This window comes from Carica papaya, chromosome 3 (genome assembly GCF_054855325.1).
Source record: "Carica papaya isolate Zhongbai chromosome 3, ASM5485532v1, whole genome shotgun sequence".
Taxonomy (NCBI): Eukaryota; Viridiplantae; Streptophyta; class Magnoliopsida; order Brassicales; family Caricaceae; genus Carica; species Carica papaya.
The window spans coordinates 15738690-15756272 of NC_142311.1; the positions used below are offsets into that span (position 1 = coordinate 15738690).

Genomic DNA, 17583 nt, shown 5'->3' on the forward strand with positions numbered 1-17583 from the left:
ATAAGACTCCTATAGGAATATCGCCATATCGACTTGCCTTCGGCAAGGCTTGTCACGTTTTTGTAGATTTGGAACACAGAGCGTATTGGGCAATCGAGAGTTGTAATATGAAGATGGAAGAAGTCGGAGAACAGAAGAAGCTACGACTATAGGAACTGGAAGAGATAAGAAGGGAAGCCCATGAAAATGCGTGCATCTACAAAGCAAAGACAAAGGCCTTTCATGATTAGATGATTTTAAGAAAGCAATTTTCTGTAGGACAGAACATTCTGTTGCATAACTCCCATCTGAAACTATTTCCAGGCAAACTACATTCTAGATGGCTAGGACCTTTCATTGTCACTGCCATCTATTCTCACGGAGCTATTGAAATCAAAAGCCTGGACGCACACAAGATTTCAAAGTGAACGGGCACCGACTAAAGCCGCTTTATGAGAGTTTTACTGAGCAATAAGTCGAGGAAGTGATCCTCGTGAATCTTGCGGATAATAACTGACAACTCACAAGCAACGTCCAACCTAAGATGATAAACAAGGGTGCTTAATGGGAGGCAACCCATTTGGTTTCTTCGTTACTTTTATCTCCTTTCTTCTTCTTTCCTTTATTGGTCATTTTTGTCATTTGTTAATGCTACTTTAACTTATATTTTTCTTCCTTATTACAGGTCATTCAAAGACCTACTCAAGGTTGCTTAATTCTCGAACAAAGATCATGTCGAACCTGACTGATATTGAGAAGAAGAGAATTACCCTTGCCCAAGGCTAGTGCAGATTTGTTGATCCTTGCCCAAGGTTTAATCACACAGCAATGCTTGAGCAGCTATATGGCGGTCACCACGTAAGCCTTTCCCAAGCCTTGTATTCCGATCACTCAGAAATTTTGACCCCAACGGATTGTGTTAACCTTGCCTTAGGGTAATGAACATTCAAACCCTCAATCAAAATCTTACGTAAGCCTTGCCCAAAGCTTACATTTTAAGCCTGTGGGGAGGGTACAATAGTCAGTTAACTTGTATTAACCTTGCCCAAGCCTTATTCTCCAGAAAAGAGTCCTACCCAAACCTTGCCCTAGGGTAGATTGCACCGTCACCCGTTCTCTATATCTTAAACCTTGCCCAAGCCCAAAACAAATCCTCCAATTTACCCTTAGCCTAGGTGCTCGAAACCTAGCACCCTTTTTAAATTTCAAAAACCCCTAAACCTTGCTCTAACCTCTCTGCATCTTTCCTAACCTTCAACCCCAACTCCTGATTCATAACCACCAACAACTGCAGACACCAGACCTGTGACCCCCGACCTTATTTCGCCATTTGTCAAGATGAGAAAAATGTGGAAGAGGCTGCACAAAAAATAGCAAAAAAAACAACATAGAGTGCACCAGATCTGCTAGTTCAACCTCTGTAGCCAGAACCACCACACACTAAAAGCAGCTCCATGGGGAACGACCAGTCTCGTCATCAACATTCTTGATTCCCTACTAAATGCGCCAGATACCCATCAAGTTGGACCCAATCGTGCCACCAATCAGCATGAATTAGAATAGCTTGAATCCTAACAACCACACTCCCAGGAACCTACAACCGAAGATGCCAACACTACCCAAGACTAGAAAAGGGCATAAATCTGAAAGGGCAAACATGTACTTCAACCAAACGAGTCCAAACTGAGCGCCTACCTTGCCTTCCCGGAAGAATTAAAGAAAAGAAGGTATGAAAAAGTATCTAAACTTTCACATTGTACCAGGAAAATGTTGTCATGCCCCTACCCTAAAAATTTGCAACATCAAAGAGGAGGTTTTGTAACTGACTAACGACATCGGTTGGTCTCTTTACTTCGAGAACACCCTGCCGGCATACGTGGAATTAGTTCGAGAATTTTAATTTACCTTCGAATTTTACAAACGGATCAATTTCACTTTGGAGAAACCTAACGTGGCCTCCTTCCGGTTGATGGGCCAGTGCTTCAACTTTTAACTCAGTAAGTTCCAAAACGCCTTGGGATTCTTTGACCTTTTCCTTGAGCACCCATTCTGCAATTATAGTGAGGATTTCAACTCAACCTCTATTTATGAGGAGTTTTGTGATAACCCACCAGACACCTATGACCCCAACAAATCCAAAGGCCTCTACTTACAGGCACAAAGTATGAAGTACATCCACAATTTCCTCGCCTACTCTTTTTTCAGCCGCAAGGACACACCGAGCATCCTATCCAAAACTTAACTCTATTTCTTATGGTGCATGGTGCACAAGAGACGAGTGAACTTAGGCTTTTAGATGGCCATACAATTCTCAAATATCATCACCTTCTAGTTACCACTGATCCTAGGATCTGTCATCACCAGGCTTACTGTCAGCCTCACTAGCTTTGACACCACATAAAATGACTTGTATATAGCCTTCCCATAAGCACTCCTGGACTTAGGTTCTCTTAATGCGATGGGCTTGCTGATGCTTAAATATGACATCCCTTGCTTTGCAGCTCAAGGCCCACCTGTACCAAAAGACCAGCACATATCTAACAAAAACAAGGAGCTATGAGATCCTCGAGGTATAATACCCCAACTTTGTAACAATTAATGAATTATAAAACTACAATATTTCAGGCTGTTGGTCACAGGATTGTTGAAATTATGAGCACTTTTTATTTTAATTAGTTTTCTAAAATTTTTGTCTGAATTAACCAAAATTTTAGGAGAAAAAAACAAGGAAATAAGTAGCTTAGGAAAACACAGACCTCAACCTTCAGCCCATGGCTCACGGCCCATGGCTCATGGTCCATGGCTCATGGCCTGTGACCCACGCGCCGCAGACCGTGACTCGCGAATAGCCTGTGCGGGCATCCCTGCGAGCACTACGAACGCTCTGTGGGCGCAGCCAATGGCGTCACCCCTTGCGCATGCGAGCAACGCTATTGTACGTTGTCACTGACGGGACAGCCTTGTCCCATTGATCAAAGGCCATGTTTGGCCTTTTTGTTTTCCTTTAGCCATACTTGGTCGGCCCCAAATTCACCCCTTCACTCAATTTCACCGATTTTCGCCAACTGGTGCAAATTTGGCCTCCATTTTTTCTATTCAAACCCCCCATCCTCTCGATTTCCTCCACTTCATTTTCCTTCTTCACTTTTCCAAATTTAAAAAAGAGAAAGAGGAGAGACTTTTAGAGAGAGAAAGGGGAGATTTTCAAGGAGTGAAAAAGAAAAAAAAAGTTTGGAGTTTCAGAAGCTCATTCGAAAGATTTCTAGAAGTTCTTTTTTCGCTACCCAAAAGGTTAAGTCAACCTAGTTACAGTAAGGGACTCTTTAGTATTTTTATCCACGCTTCTAAGTGCCATTTTCAATTAAATCAATGATAAAAATGTAAGATAGTTATGGTGAACTTTTCATATATGTTGGTTATATTCATTTATCCATGTTGTTTTATAGTTTGCACCATTGAATGTCAAAATGGGATTTTAAGGATATTGATCCTTTGTCCTACATTCGCTAAAGGCAAAAACGGAGCCTCAGCTTCAAGGAATATCTCGACGGTCAAGTCTAGAAAAGATAAACCTTGGGCTAAGTGTTTTGGATTCCCATCGGATTCCGAATATGAGGCATGAAACATGAGAATGTATTGCATGAGTAAGATGCATTGGACCTTGATAGATTGATGATTCACATAGTTAAACTTGTTGATTTGATGTTTAAGGTGTTTGATATTGTTTAGTCCTAAAAATATGAGGCGTAATGCCTAAAACATGATGATTGGAACAATATGTAGGTTTGACCCTTCGCCTTACCTTAGTAATGGTGGAGAGAGTTATCCTAATAGACATCAGTTCAAAAGGATAACCTGAAAGTCAAGTCTGGGTAAGATGAGCCTTCAGGTTGGATATGAGTTTACGTACTGGATAAAATATGGAATCCTTAACGGATTTGAAGATGGTTGCACTGAACATGTGTCATGCATATGATAGAAACATGATTTTGTAGTGAGCATAAATTAAACAAATGAAAATAAGGAAGAAATATGTTCAGCTGTTATCTCTAAGGGGTTTTTATTTCTGCCCCACTGAAAAAGTATTGCTGAACCACTCCCTGATATGATAGGCATTCCCTCTTACAAGAGAAGATATGCGTTAAGTATATGTAGGGCTGCCATGGCGAAGGTATTGCCATGGTTATAGTTTAGATGGGAAAAATGATAAGGACCCGGGAATGGGTTGGTGATTCACAATGGTAGTTGAAGATCCCTTCTTCCCTTAGTGGATATATGTTGCAACGGCTTCGCGCGAAGGTCAGTAAAAGATAAAATAAAATTTAAATGTGGTTTATAATATAAATCTAGATCTATATGATGATTCTATTGTTTCATGGTATACTGTTTGTGTTTTTTGACATCTCTCTAATCCTTTATATGTTTGAATTCTTTGTTTATTGGATGTACTATCAATTTTAATATATGTGAAATACCATGTCTACATGAATGTTAAGTAACGAAGTCTTTAGCATATTTAGATATTTGTTTCACCATATTTCTTAATAAAGATAATGGTTTTCTGTATGATTTAATGACTCCACTCCACAATGGATCTCTAAGGTGAAAGGAATAAAAGTTTTATTCAAATTACTTACTTTTTAAACCTTAATCGTGTGATTTCAAATATTATTTCGCTTACTGAGTTTATATGGAACAAACTCTTAACCCATGACCCCCCAAGTGTTGAGAAAGTTGAGGCTTCGCTCTTTAAGTCATCCCTTAAAGTTTAGCTAGGCCTAGTTACAAATCCTTGATAATGCTCAAGGACATAATTCAAGTGCAATAATTACTCTGCACTCTGATGAAGTTTTTTATAAGGATCTTATCTTATATTTTGTTGCCGTCTTACGGCTTTTTTGTAAGGAATTAAACTTAGAATGTTGTAAGGGATTTCTTATTTCCACTTTAATGTTTAAAAATTTTATTTTGCACTCGTAACTACTTAAGTAGTTGGCTTCTTTTAACCTACTAGGTATTTAAGACATCACAAATGGTATTCGAGCCTGATTCTATGAGAAATCCCTCATGATTAGGATCCCAAGCGAGACATTAGAAAGCCTTAGATGCTTATCATCATTAGAGAGTTGTCTAATAATTAAACAAGTCAAGAAATGTATTCCATCGAAAAGAAAACATAAGGAAACTGTTTTAAACCTTTATGATGCATACACATGTGCAGTAAAAATTTATTCTACAAATGTTGTTTTATTTTAATCATTGTGGTAAATAGGAGGATGTATCATGAACCATCACCTCAAACCATCCTTATCATTACCAACTTTTTGGATGTCTTTCCCAAGGAACTATCTAGACTACCGCCCAGATGAAGAGTTGAGTGCTCCATCAGTCTAGTTCTTCAAGCTCAAACCATCGACATACCCTTAGACCAAATGAATAAGATCGAACTTTAAGAATTGCATCACCAACTTTTTGCACTGCAAAAGAAGAAGTTTATCTAACCTACCTCATCTCTGTGGGGTGCCATGGTCTTATTCATAGAGAAGAAGGATGGAGCTCCCCGCCTTTGTATCAATTATCGAGAACTTAACTAGGTAACCACCAACAAAAGGTGCCCATTGCCCCATGTCGATAACCTATTCAATTGACTTTCGGATGCTGTGGTGTTCACCAAATACGAGTCCGAATCGAGGATATGCCAGTGACAGTATTTTGTTGTCGGTACGGTCGTTTCGAATTCCAAGTCATGCCCTATGGATTGAAAAATGCTCCGGTGATACTCTCTGACCTCATAAACCAAAGTTCTAAAATTGTCCTAGATCAGTACATTCTTGTCCACATCGACGACATATTAGTGTACTCAAGGAACTCTCAGGACCACACCTACCACCTCATTCATGTAATGTAAACTCTTTGTTAGCACCATCTATATACCAAGTTTGAGAAGTTCTCCTTTTGGATGGACTGGACCTCCTTCCTAAGCCATATAGTTTCCGGTGAAGGGGTTTCCATCGACTCGGTTGTGATTAAGAACATCCTTAACTTGGATGAACTTGTCAACATTGAAGATGTTTACAAATTGTTTAGACGAGTTGGGTACTATTGGTGCTTCATCGAGGACCTTTCTCGCATTTTTGCTCCTCTTACGAACCTTGTCAAGAAGGGGTTCTACTTCAGCTGAGACCTAAAATTTGAAAGAAGCATTTGGGAGATTAAGCGTCGACTTGCCACCACTTCATTGTTGGTCTTTCCTAACAACACCAACTACCTTCGAACAGAAAGCAACGAATCTTGTACGGGTTTGGAGTGTGTGCTCATACAGTAAGGTCAAGCTATAATTTGTGGTTCCAGAAAACTGAAGTTGTATGAGCATGACACCTTTCATGACCTGGAAGCTAGCCGCCATCGTCCCTCCCTTAAAGATATGGTGACATTATCTGTAAGGCCAGACCTTTGAGATTCACACAAATCATGAAAGCCTAAAGCAAATATTCTACAAGGAGGAATGGACTAAATGATGCGAATGCTAGACGAATCTTCTTAAGGATCGCGATTGTACAATCCTATGACATCCTAGTAGAGAGAGAAAAATTGATGGTGCTCTTGATTAGGAAGAAAGAGCCTCATGGAGATGACTAATAATATCCAGGTAAAAGATATTTGCAACAATTTAGAAACTTCGAGTGTGTAGCCACCATATCTATCTTACGCAAATACGAGATCAGCCTAACATCCTTGGTAGACTTTGGGAAGCTCAGGCAACAGACTTAGAGATTCGGGAACATAGGAACAAGTTTTGCCTCAGGGTGATAACAACAATGATGATCATTTCAGAGTGACTAATGATGGATTGTACTAGTTCCACAATCGGATTTGGGTACCTAATTGCCCATCAAATCGAGCAGACATCTTGTAGGTGGTACATGCATCTAAATTACCCATCCACCCAATAGCACCAGAATGCACTGCGATATGAAGCACCAATACTGGTGGCCTAGCATAAAGAGGGATATCACTAAATATGTCTTCTGATGTCTGACATGCCAAAGAATCAACACCGAACATCTAATGCCCTGTGGTCTTTTACAAGGTCTCCCCATTCCTGAGTGGAAGTGGGAGCATGTTGCTATGGAATTCATCATTGGACTAACTAAGACCGATGCCAACCACAGTGCCATCTGAATCATTATAGAGCAACTGACCAAGATAGCTCGTGTGACATCCACAATGCTAATTAAAGCATAAGGGTACCAGATACAGAAACATATTACGAGTGCATGATAAAAATTATATGCAGCGGAACAAATTATTACAAATTTCTTATCAAAATATATGAGTTTCAATTACACATATATATATAACTGAGGTTAGAAGTGGAAAGATACAAAATATAAAAGGGCTACTTCTTTCACTATGTGATTGGACTCATCAGAGTGCGAGACAAGTCATGCACTCAAGGTTTATGGATCGATGAGATCCTCATAGACTTCAAGGAGTAGGTCAGCGGTCGGTTCCTCACTATCTTCCTCATTTGAAGTTATAAGAAGGGTGAGTTCCATATACTCAGTAAAGAAAACAATATTTAAATAACATCATAAGATTTTAAAAGTGAATAATTATGTCATTGATACTTACCATCATGTTACGTTAGGGTCCTTTCTTACTTTATGAAAATAATTTTATTTATTAAAGAAAACATTATGTCATAGTCACAACAATAAAATCAAAATCATATTCAACAATAGAGAAAATCAAATAAATTATGAAATGCTCATATTTTCGTGTCATGCTTCACGAAATCATTCCAACTTCTATTTCTGAGGGCAAATACGAATTTTCGACTACCTATATAGAATAATTAGATCAAATATATATAAAGACAATTTACTCGGCCACATTTCTGGCTTTCCAAACCATAGTATGATCTATGACTACAGTTGTACCAACCACAGTGGTCCTATCATAAATTTTATAACCGCACTAGTACTTAGTCAAAGGGTACACCTAACAGATGGAGTACACCGTCATTCACTAGGAGCTGTCCTCTCACGTCTTCTTAGACCAGATGGAGGAAGGGGAAACATAAACCCCTCACAGATAAAAAGCCTAAAGAGACACTTGATGCATTATGTATGTCAATATAGATACATATATTTTTTGAACTATTCAGACTCATTCCCTTTCTCTTTTCTTTTTTTTTTTTTATAAATATTTCAAAAAATTATTACTGAATTCATGTTATTTAATTTACAAGTAAATCATCAAGTGCCTATAAAATCATATAACATATTTGAAATCAAGAACAAATCACTTATTAAACATAAAACATGCAAAACACAACACAAAACACAAACTTCATAATTTGATTTTTTAAAAACGCTCCTTAAGATGTTTAAGGAAATACTAAATTTCTTACCGAAATCTTGAAGTTTCTCTACACCTTTCTTCTTCTTTTCCTTTCATTCTATCTCTAGATCACTCCTTCTCTCTCTAAACTCTTGGAAGATGGAAGAATGAAATGGAAGTGATTAGGAAAAATGGAAGAAAATGTCCTTATTTATAGAAAATGAGGACCGTTGGATTTGTGCCAAGTGGGAAAATCTAGGGAGGAGAGAGAGAGTTGAGTGGAAGATGAATGATTTGATGCGACGTGATGGCGGCACAAAAAACGGAGGAAGAATCCTCCACTGGTAGTGACTCTGCACCCAAGGCAGTTCACAATGCCCAAGGGGTGGCAAAACACTACTCGAGGCAACAGTACACTTCACCAAGCCGGTCGCGCGCTATAGACCTAGCCTACAGGTGTCGGCCTACCTTGTTGCACGCAAGCTCATTATGCGGACGGTACGCGCACAGGGTGTGGTGCCTGGCCCTATCCGGGTGCGATGTGACACGTGCGGACTGGCCTGTCAACATGCGACGTGACGCACGTACATAGCGGCCCGATGCCCTGCGCGGATGGGTTGTACACATAATGCGCACATCCTGCACCTGGTCATGCGTGCACACTCGCTCACAACAAGCTGCGCCTGTGTGGGCGAGCCTCTTCCACGAGATTTTGCCCCATTTTTCGTTTTTTCCTAAAAACTAATTTTAAATAATAATAATAATAATTTATAAAATTAAATACAAATAAAATAAAAAATAAAATAAAGATAAAATAAAAAAATTTGAATAATTTAAAATTATAAATTTAAATAATGAATTACGATATAAAGCTACGGGATAAATTTAAGTGAGTTTAGGTGGCCTTAAGGCCCGAATAAATAAGGGTTTTAAGATACAAATTTAGCGCGGTGGTGAGCGGGTGTTACAGCTCACTTCCTTGCCATCAGGACCACCAACTCAACAACGAGATTGGCCAGATTGTTCGTCGAAGGAGTTGTTCAACTTCATGGCACTCCTACCTCCATTGTGTCGAATAGGGACCCTCATTTTGCACTACAATTTTGGGATAGCTTCTAGAAAACTATAAGTTCTAATTTGAACTTTAACACGGTTGGTTAAATGGATTAGACTATCTTTACCCTGGAGGACATGTTGTGTATCTGCACTCTAGATTTCAGTAGCTCTTAGGATCAACACTTGTCCCTTTACGAGTTCATTTACAACAACTGTCACCAGTCTAGCCTCGGTATGGCTCCCTTCTAGGCCCTCTATGGTAGACCTTGTCGATCTCCGAAACATCGTAATGAGGTTGGGTATAGGTACCTCCATGCATTGGACTATGTCCATGTGATTACTGCGAAGGTTGACACTATCCCGAGACAGCTCCTCGTAGTTATAAGTCACTAGAAGAGTTATGCAAACAACCACATATGGTCCTTGGAGTTCTACCTTAAGGTTTTCTTATGCAAGATAGGACGGCGAGATGGCATATAGTAAAGATAAGTTCGCATTTCGTTGGGCCCCTGAATATAGCAGATCATGTAGGCCCTGTAGCTTACCGCCTCGCTCTAAACTCTAGGTATGCTTCCTTGCATGATGTCTTTCACGTTTCCATGATTCGAAAGCATCTCTGCAATTGATTCCACAACATTCTGCATCCAAGAGCCCCTATCTACACGGACAACACTTATGCAGCATATCCTATGGAGGTCATTGAATGGGCTAAGGAGATAATATGTGGTCGAGAGGTTTCCATAGTCAAGGTACGTTGGCAACACCACACCCAAGAGGAGGAGACATGGGAAGAAGAAAAAGAGATGTGGGATCTATATCCGAATTGCTTTAAGGGACTCCTACAAATTTGGAGGACCAAATTTTATTATGTGGGGAGAATGTAACACCTCAACTTTTTAGCAATTAATGAATTTTAAAACTATGATATTTCAGGCCTTTGGCCATATAAAATTTTCGTTGAAATTACTAGCCCTTTTTATTTTAATTAGTTTTCCAAAAATTTTATCCGAATTAACCAAAATTTCAAGAGAAAAAAAATAACGAAATAAGCAGTTCAAGAAAACACGGCCCACAGCCCATGGCCTACGACCCACGTGCCATAACCCGCGACCCACAGACAGCACGTGTAAGTAGGACCGCGCGCACTACGCCTGCCCTGCGTGTGCCTAGGTGCTGTTGCGCACTGTCACTAATGAAACAGCCTTGAACCGTTGATCAAAGGCCATGCTTGGCCTTTCTTTTCTCTTTTTGGCCATGCTTGGTGGGCCCTAAGTCAACCCCTTCACTCTATTTCACTGATTTCTGCCAAGTGGCACAAATATGGCCTTCCATTTTCTTATTTAAACCCCTTCTCCACTTCATTTCCTCCACACCATTTTCCTTCTTCACTTTTCTAAATTTAGAAAGAGAAAGAGAAAAGACTTTTAGGGAAAAAAAGCATAGATTTTTAAGGAGCAAGAAAGAAAAGAAAAGTTTGGAGTTTCATAAGCTCATTTGAAAGATTTCGAGAAGCTCTTTCTTCGTTATCCAAAAGGCTAAGTCAACCCGGTTACGATAAGGGACTCTTTAGTATTTTTATTTACGATTCTAAGTTCTCTTTTTAGTTTAAAAACATAACAAAGTTTTGGTGAACTTTTCATATTTGTTGGTTATATTCGTTGATTCGTGTTGTTTGATAATTTGCACCAATGATTTTAATACTTATTTTTGAATGAATGTCAAAATGAGATTTTAAGGATATTGATCCTTTATCCTATCTTTGGTAAAGGCACAGAGGGGTATTTCGAGGAGCCCTAGCTTCAAGGAATATCCCAACGGTCTAGTCTAGAAGAGATAAACCTTGGGCAAATTGTGTTGGATTCTCACTAGATTCCAAATATGAGGCATGAAGCATGAGAATATGCTGCATGATTAAGATGCATGGCACCTTGATAGATTGATGATTTGCATGGTTGAACTTGTTGATTTGATGTTTACAGTGTTTAATATTGTTTAGTCATAGAAATATGAGGCATAATGCATGAAACATGATGAATGGAACTGTATGTGGATTTGAACCTTCACCTTACCTTAGTAATGGTGAAAAGTGTTATCCTAGTGGGCATTGGGTCAAAAGGATAACCCGAAGGTCAAGTGCAGGTGAAATGAGCCTTCAGGCAGGATATGAGTTTTTGGACTGGATAAGATATGGAATCCTTAACGAATTTGAAGAACGTTGCAGTGAACATGTGGCATGAAAATGATAGAAACATGATGTTATAGTGAGCATAAATTAAGCAAGTGAAAGGAAGGAAGAAATCATTTTGGCTGTTATATCTGAGGGGTTTTTGTTTCTTCCTTTCTGAATAAGTGTTAGTGAACCGCTTGCCGTGATGATTGACATTTCCTCTGACGAGAGAGGATATGTGTTAGGTATATGTAGGACCGCCATGGCAAAGGTATTTCCATGGTTATAGTGTAGATGGAAAAAATGATAAGGACTCAAGAATGGGATTCACAGTGGTAGTCGAGAATACCTTCTGCCCTTAGTGGATATATGTTGTAACATCTTCATCTGAAGGTCAGTAAAGAACAAAATAAAACTTAAATGTTGTTTAGAATATCAACCTTGAGCTATATAATGATTCTATGTTGCATGGTGTACTGTTTGTGTTTCTTGACATCCCTATGATCTTTTAAATATTTGAATTCTTTGTTTATTAGACGTATTGTCAGATTGAATATATGTGAAATAATATGGGTAAATGTTAAGTAACAGAGTCTTTAGCATGTTTGGATATTTATTTCACCAGATTTCTTAATAAAGACAACGGTTTTTCGTATGATTTAATGACTCCACTCTACAAAGGATATTTAAGGTAGAAGGAATAAAGGTTTTATTCCAATTAGTTACTCTTTAAACTTTAGTAATGTGATTTCAAATATTATTTCCCTTACTGAGTTTACATAGAACTCACCCCTAATCTGTGCCTTCCCAAAGTGTTGATAAAATTGAGGGTTTGCTCTCTGAGTCACCTATGAAGTTCATCTATGCCCAATGTCAGATACTTGATAATGCTCTAGACCATAATTCGAGTGCAATAATTATTTTGCACTTTGATGAAGTTTCTTGTAAGGATTCTATCTTGTATCTTGTTGTCATCTTATAGCTTTATTGTAAGGAATTGAACTTAGAATGTTGTAAGGGATTTCCTATTTCTGCTTCAATGTTAAAAAATTTTATTTTGCACTTGTAACTACTTAAGTAGTTGGTTCTTTTTTACCCATTAGGTATTTGGGACGTCATACAAGCCAACCCCCCTCAACAACCCGAACTGCAAGAATTTATGGACTTTGCCCTCTTGCAATTTCGTTAGTTGGGTGATCGTATGACCATTTTCCAAGAATTAACTCGAGAATTGACTATAAAGATTGATGTACTGACCGAGCTACTCACCCAAGCAGGGTGACCAACAAAGTGGCCCCACTCTAAATTAACCCCTAGGGGAGTATTATGTCCTTTTTGTTTCTCTTATTTTCTACTATTTTTTCTCACTTATTTACCGCGTGCATTGCATCACACTGGGGACAATGTGTCCTTTAAGTGTGAGGGAGCTTAGGTACGTGTTTAGGTATATGTTGCACCTTTAGATTTTAGGATAGTTATATCTTGAATACTCACTACCCTACACCCTTAGTCCATGACCAAATCACATACCCAGACACTTTTAGTAATTCTTACCCCAACTTTCTTCACAACTATTTTCATTATTTTGACAACAACTCAGAAGCTATATTTCAAAAAATGAGTTGTAATTTACAACCATCTTCTTGGTTTCATAGCTAATTTATCATCCTTTCACACTAAGAACATTCACTTTTAATCATATATCCTAAACGTGACTTGTCCTCAACAAATAAACCTCGGCCAAGGTTTATGTCTCAACAGAAACTGAAAGCATAAGTTACTGTTGGGCCCAACTAACACCACGGCAGTAGGAGGCAGGCCCGATCCACAGTTGATTAAGCCTTGGCCAAGGCTTAGAACATGTACAACTGCTGATTTGAAAAGGTGTGCACCTAAGATTCAAAAGAGAGAATCCCAGCACAACTGAGATTGACAACCAAAAATCAAGGAGAAGATGATTTCGGAAAGCAAGTAAGTACCAAAATCATTGGGAAGCCCAAAAGGAACCCCTAATCCTTTTGGCTATGAAAGAAAACAACTAGCATAAAACAAGATCATCATCTCCCTCACGCCGCACGCTACAATGTCTGCAACTTTTCTACATTTTTCTTCTTCTTTCAAGTTAATCAAAAAGAAAATCTTTGGCTATAATACATCATGCCTGACTATAAATTTTTTCTTTCCCTAGTTAATCGATGTAGTAAAACTCCAATGTGTATTGTGAGATCAAATTGAGTTAATTTTAATTGTTTCAATACGAGTATTTGTTTGTTTCTCAACACATACATATTTTCTGGTACTAGCCGTTTTAATAGACCACATTGAACACATGACATAACAGCATACAGTCATTCGAGATAGCTAGATATGTGAATATTTCCAATTAAAGAAGTAGCTTCATTCCAGTTATGTAATTTATTATTAATTCAATGACACGGGTTTGATGAAAATAAAATAGTAAACCAATTCTAGTTGTCAGAAACATTTCGTCAACCGATTCTTCCTTAGTTTTAAACCAACTAAGAAATGTTCATTGGATGATTCTTATTAGTAGGAAATCTTGGAAACATTCCTATGATTTAATCTATTAATAACATTAAGAATTATAAGAACTTAGTTCTTGCCATCAAATTCAACCGCGTGAACTGCTCAAGTAGATTATTTATTCTTCTTAATTCAAAACTAAATTACCACTGAACGTTGTAATATCTTAAATAATTATGGGTTTAGAATATTTTAGCTGGGAGGATGCTGCAGTGTTACTCACCTACCAGGCCCTGTTCAAACAGTAAACGACAATAATGATTATATATGCAGAAAAACAAATAAATACTGATATTTAATGGAACCAAAATTTAAAGCATTTAGATCTCACAATAAAATTGGAGTTTGCTGAAAAACAAAGTTCTCAGCTGCTCATGGTGGGTTTAATTAGACAGTTATGTTCTTATGATTGCTGGGAAGAAAAGAAGAAAAGAAAAAAATCTCAGAAGAATCTATGCTTTGGTGTGTGGCAGCCAAGATCCTTTCTCCTTCGACTTCCTGCTCTTTTTAAACCCAAGAGGATTAGGGTTTCTTGTTTGGACCTGAATCTTTTTCAGGGTTTTTCAGCTCCTTTTTAGCTTCTCAGAAATCATCATCTCCATAACTTTCAGTTTCCTCTTTAGGCTGCAATGGGATTTTTTTTGTAATTTCATATGTGCACCTTTTATGTTTTGAACCAGTTATACTCGACTAAGCTTTGGCCAAGGCTTAGTCAATTATAACTCGGCATTTGTCTGGCTATCATGACATTAGTTGTGCCCAAGGGTTAATCGCGTATTGGCTCGCTTATATTTTTACAAAAGTGTAAGCCTTGCCTGTGGCTTAGTGGTGCGCTCTTGAGATCTATAGTACCTTTTGATGCATTAGCCTTCTTGAGGTTTAATTGTGCGTGCCAAAATCTACTATTGCTATAGGATCTAAGCCTTGCCAGAGGCTTATAACATGACTGACTGTTGTTCTACAAACCCTTATATTTTTATGCTGTTATTTCTGACTTTGGGCACTATATCGTATCCTGCGTCAAAATAAAAAAAGTAGGTCAAATCATATAATATGTTATTCAATGAAGCACTAAAAAATGGACAATAGAAATGTTGTTTTCACATATTATCAAATTCCCCCACACTTACCTTGTGCTTGCCCTCAAGCACCACACAATACACACCACCAATCCTCATCTCTTCACCTTCAACTCATCCATTCCTAGTTATTTCATCACAACTCGCATATTACATCTCAACCATCGAGTTGTAAAAATAACCATCAATTAGTAGTTTGTAGGCTTAAGTTTCATGGAACCACACCAACGAACAAGTACTTTGACTAATACCCAAACACAACATGAGAGAGTTTTGTAATTTTTAGTACACAAAAATTTCATTAAAAGGAATAACCAATATGTAGTAGATCAACTACCTAACTTTTTCAGACATAGAATTTTCATACAATTGGTTCATGCAGAAAATAGAAGACCTATTTTAGCTATCTTGAGTAGTTTTTATTGCATGCATGAAATGTCATGAACTTTTTGACGCGATGGCAAACATTTGTGATGAATGCACCCGGTTACTCAGTTGGTCATAGTTCTAAGTGGCTACTAGCGCTACTCATAGCCTTTTAGATTTGAAATGTCACTAACCTTTTGACATGAGAGCAAATATTTGTGATGCACCCGATTACTCAATTAGTACTGCTTTCAAGTGAGTAGAGGAGTAGTTTATTACTTGTGTTCTCTCTTTTGTTTTCTTTCTTCTTCTTCTTCTTTTTTTTTTTCAATAAAGTCCTAAGCGTGAACCATATAATTTTAGACATGCAAATCTTGGATAAGTTGTAGTAAAGTTCTGTCTAAGCATTAGCATTCACTCAAAGATAAGAAAAAATCAATTTTGAAGAGGAAATTTCAAACAAGCCATGCTTGAAATACATAATCAAAGATAATTATTCATAGTGTGAAAAGATGAAAAACAAGCTACAATTCCTAGGAGATGGTTATAATTGAAATTCAAAATTTGAAAAATCCCATTTGAGTTATTTTAATTAATGAAGATAGTTTTAAAGGTTGGAGCCAAAAATTGTTGGAAGTGTTTCTGTGGTGTGGTAAAAATTAGGTAGGGTCAAGATACCCAAAATGAAATGCTAGAAGAAGAAGAAAAAAGCTACACAAAATGCAGAATGCATAATGCCCTTCCCTTCACACTTAGTGTGTACATTATCCCCAATGTGTGCAAAATGTGAAAATGAAATAGTAAGGGAAAGAGAGGACTCCCCTAGTTTGGTGGCTGGAAGGTGGGACATATTGGAGGCCTCAGATGTTGTAAAGCCAAGGAAGATAAGGAGGTTTAGGCATTGTTCGTGTTGTTTGGGCTAGTGACTAGGCTAACGCATTAACTTTGCTAATCAACAGCTTAGTCGATTGCTCGAGGTAATACAAGCGACCATCAATCATCCGGACATGCAGTAGTACATGGTCCATGAATTCTTAGAATTCAGTAAGCCTAACAGAAGGTTCTACATGATCCCTCTTTTTCCTGAATACTCTCCTATCCCGAGGTATGGGTGGTCCTGGGGGTACAAAGCGGGGTTAGGATTCAACAAGTTCCAAAAGGACCATGTCATCTAAGGCACCTAAATCTAAAAGTTGTTGGGAGCATGCAATATGCAAGTATGTTTCATCAAGATCAAGGCTAGCGATGAAGATGGCAAAGCGAGTGATAATCAAGCCTAGGATGAGGGGTCTTTAAAAGAGATGACATTGGAGAACTGAGTTGCAAACCAAAATCCTAAGTTTACCCTTCTTTGACGAACCATGCACTATAAAAAATATAATTCTGTTTTAGACAAAATATTGGGTACATCCTGTCGACTCGAAAGAGAATAAACTAGGAACCTATGGATATATTTCAGAAATGGATCTTTCAAGTGCAGGTCCTTGGACTTACTAGAATCATATGAAGTAGGGGGGTTGTCACAGAATTCCTCATGGACAATGGCCAAAATCCTCACAGAAATGACAATATGGTTGTTCAAACTCTCTATCTAAAAATCCTAAGGCATTTTTAGATTGAGCAATGGAAAAAAAAATAGCCTTTACCTAGCAAATAAAAGGAAATCAGGTCTGATGTGTACAGATTAAAAGTTGTGGGCTTGTAAAATTAAAAAATGGTGTAAAACTCCAGAACCAACTCAATATAAGCTTACACGTTGACATCGAAATAGAGTGACCAGCCGATGTTGTAGATCAAGTTCATAACACCTGACTGAATATTCAGGGTTACTATAGTAGGATAGTGGGCACACTTACCTGGACAATCAGGAATTTTTGGATTTCCTCGTACCATTCCTTCTCTAAATCATTCTTGAAAATGAGGTTCTCGCAGAGTGCAGAGTCTGGGGCTTGGGGGAGATGTTGGCCTCGTTTGACTCAAGCTCATTTATGAGCTATGTTTGTTTAAGTGGTCTCTTTGGGGGGCTCGGTAAAAGGTGGTTGTTGA

At 38.2% G+C, this 17583-nt stretch overlaps 1 long non-coding RNA gene across 11 annotated transcripts in view; it reads left to right on the forward strand.

The window, feature by feature from the left end:
* Positions 1 to 17583, forward strand: part of LOC110808791 (uncharacterized) — a 63691-nt gene that overhangs the window by 7387 nt on the left and 38721 nt on the right. For 8 of the 11 annotated variants that reach the window (XR_015817868.1, XR_015817874.1, XR_015817867.1 and 5 more), the window contains exon 5: positions 665 to 2549. This is a non-coding gene — a long non-coding RNA (uncharacterized LOC110808791). The remainder of the gene's footprint in view (positions 1 to 664; positions 2550 to 17583) is intronic. The other 3 variants (XR_015817870.1, XR_015817873.1, XR_015817866.1) reach the window with 3 other exon arrangements.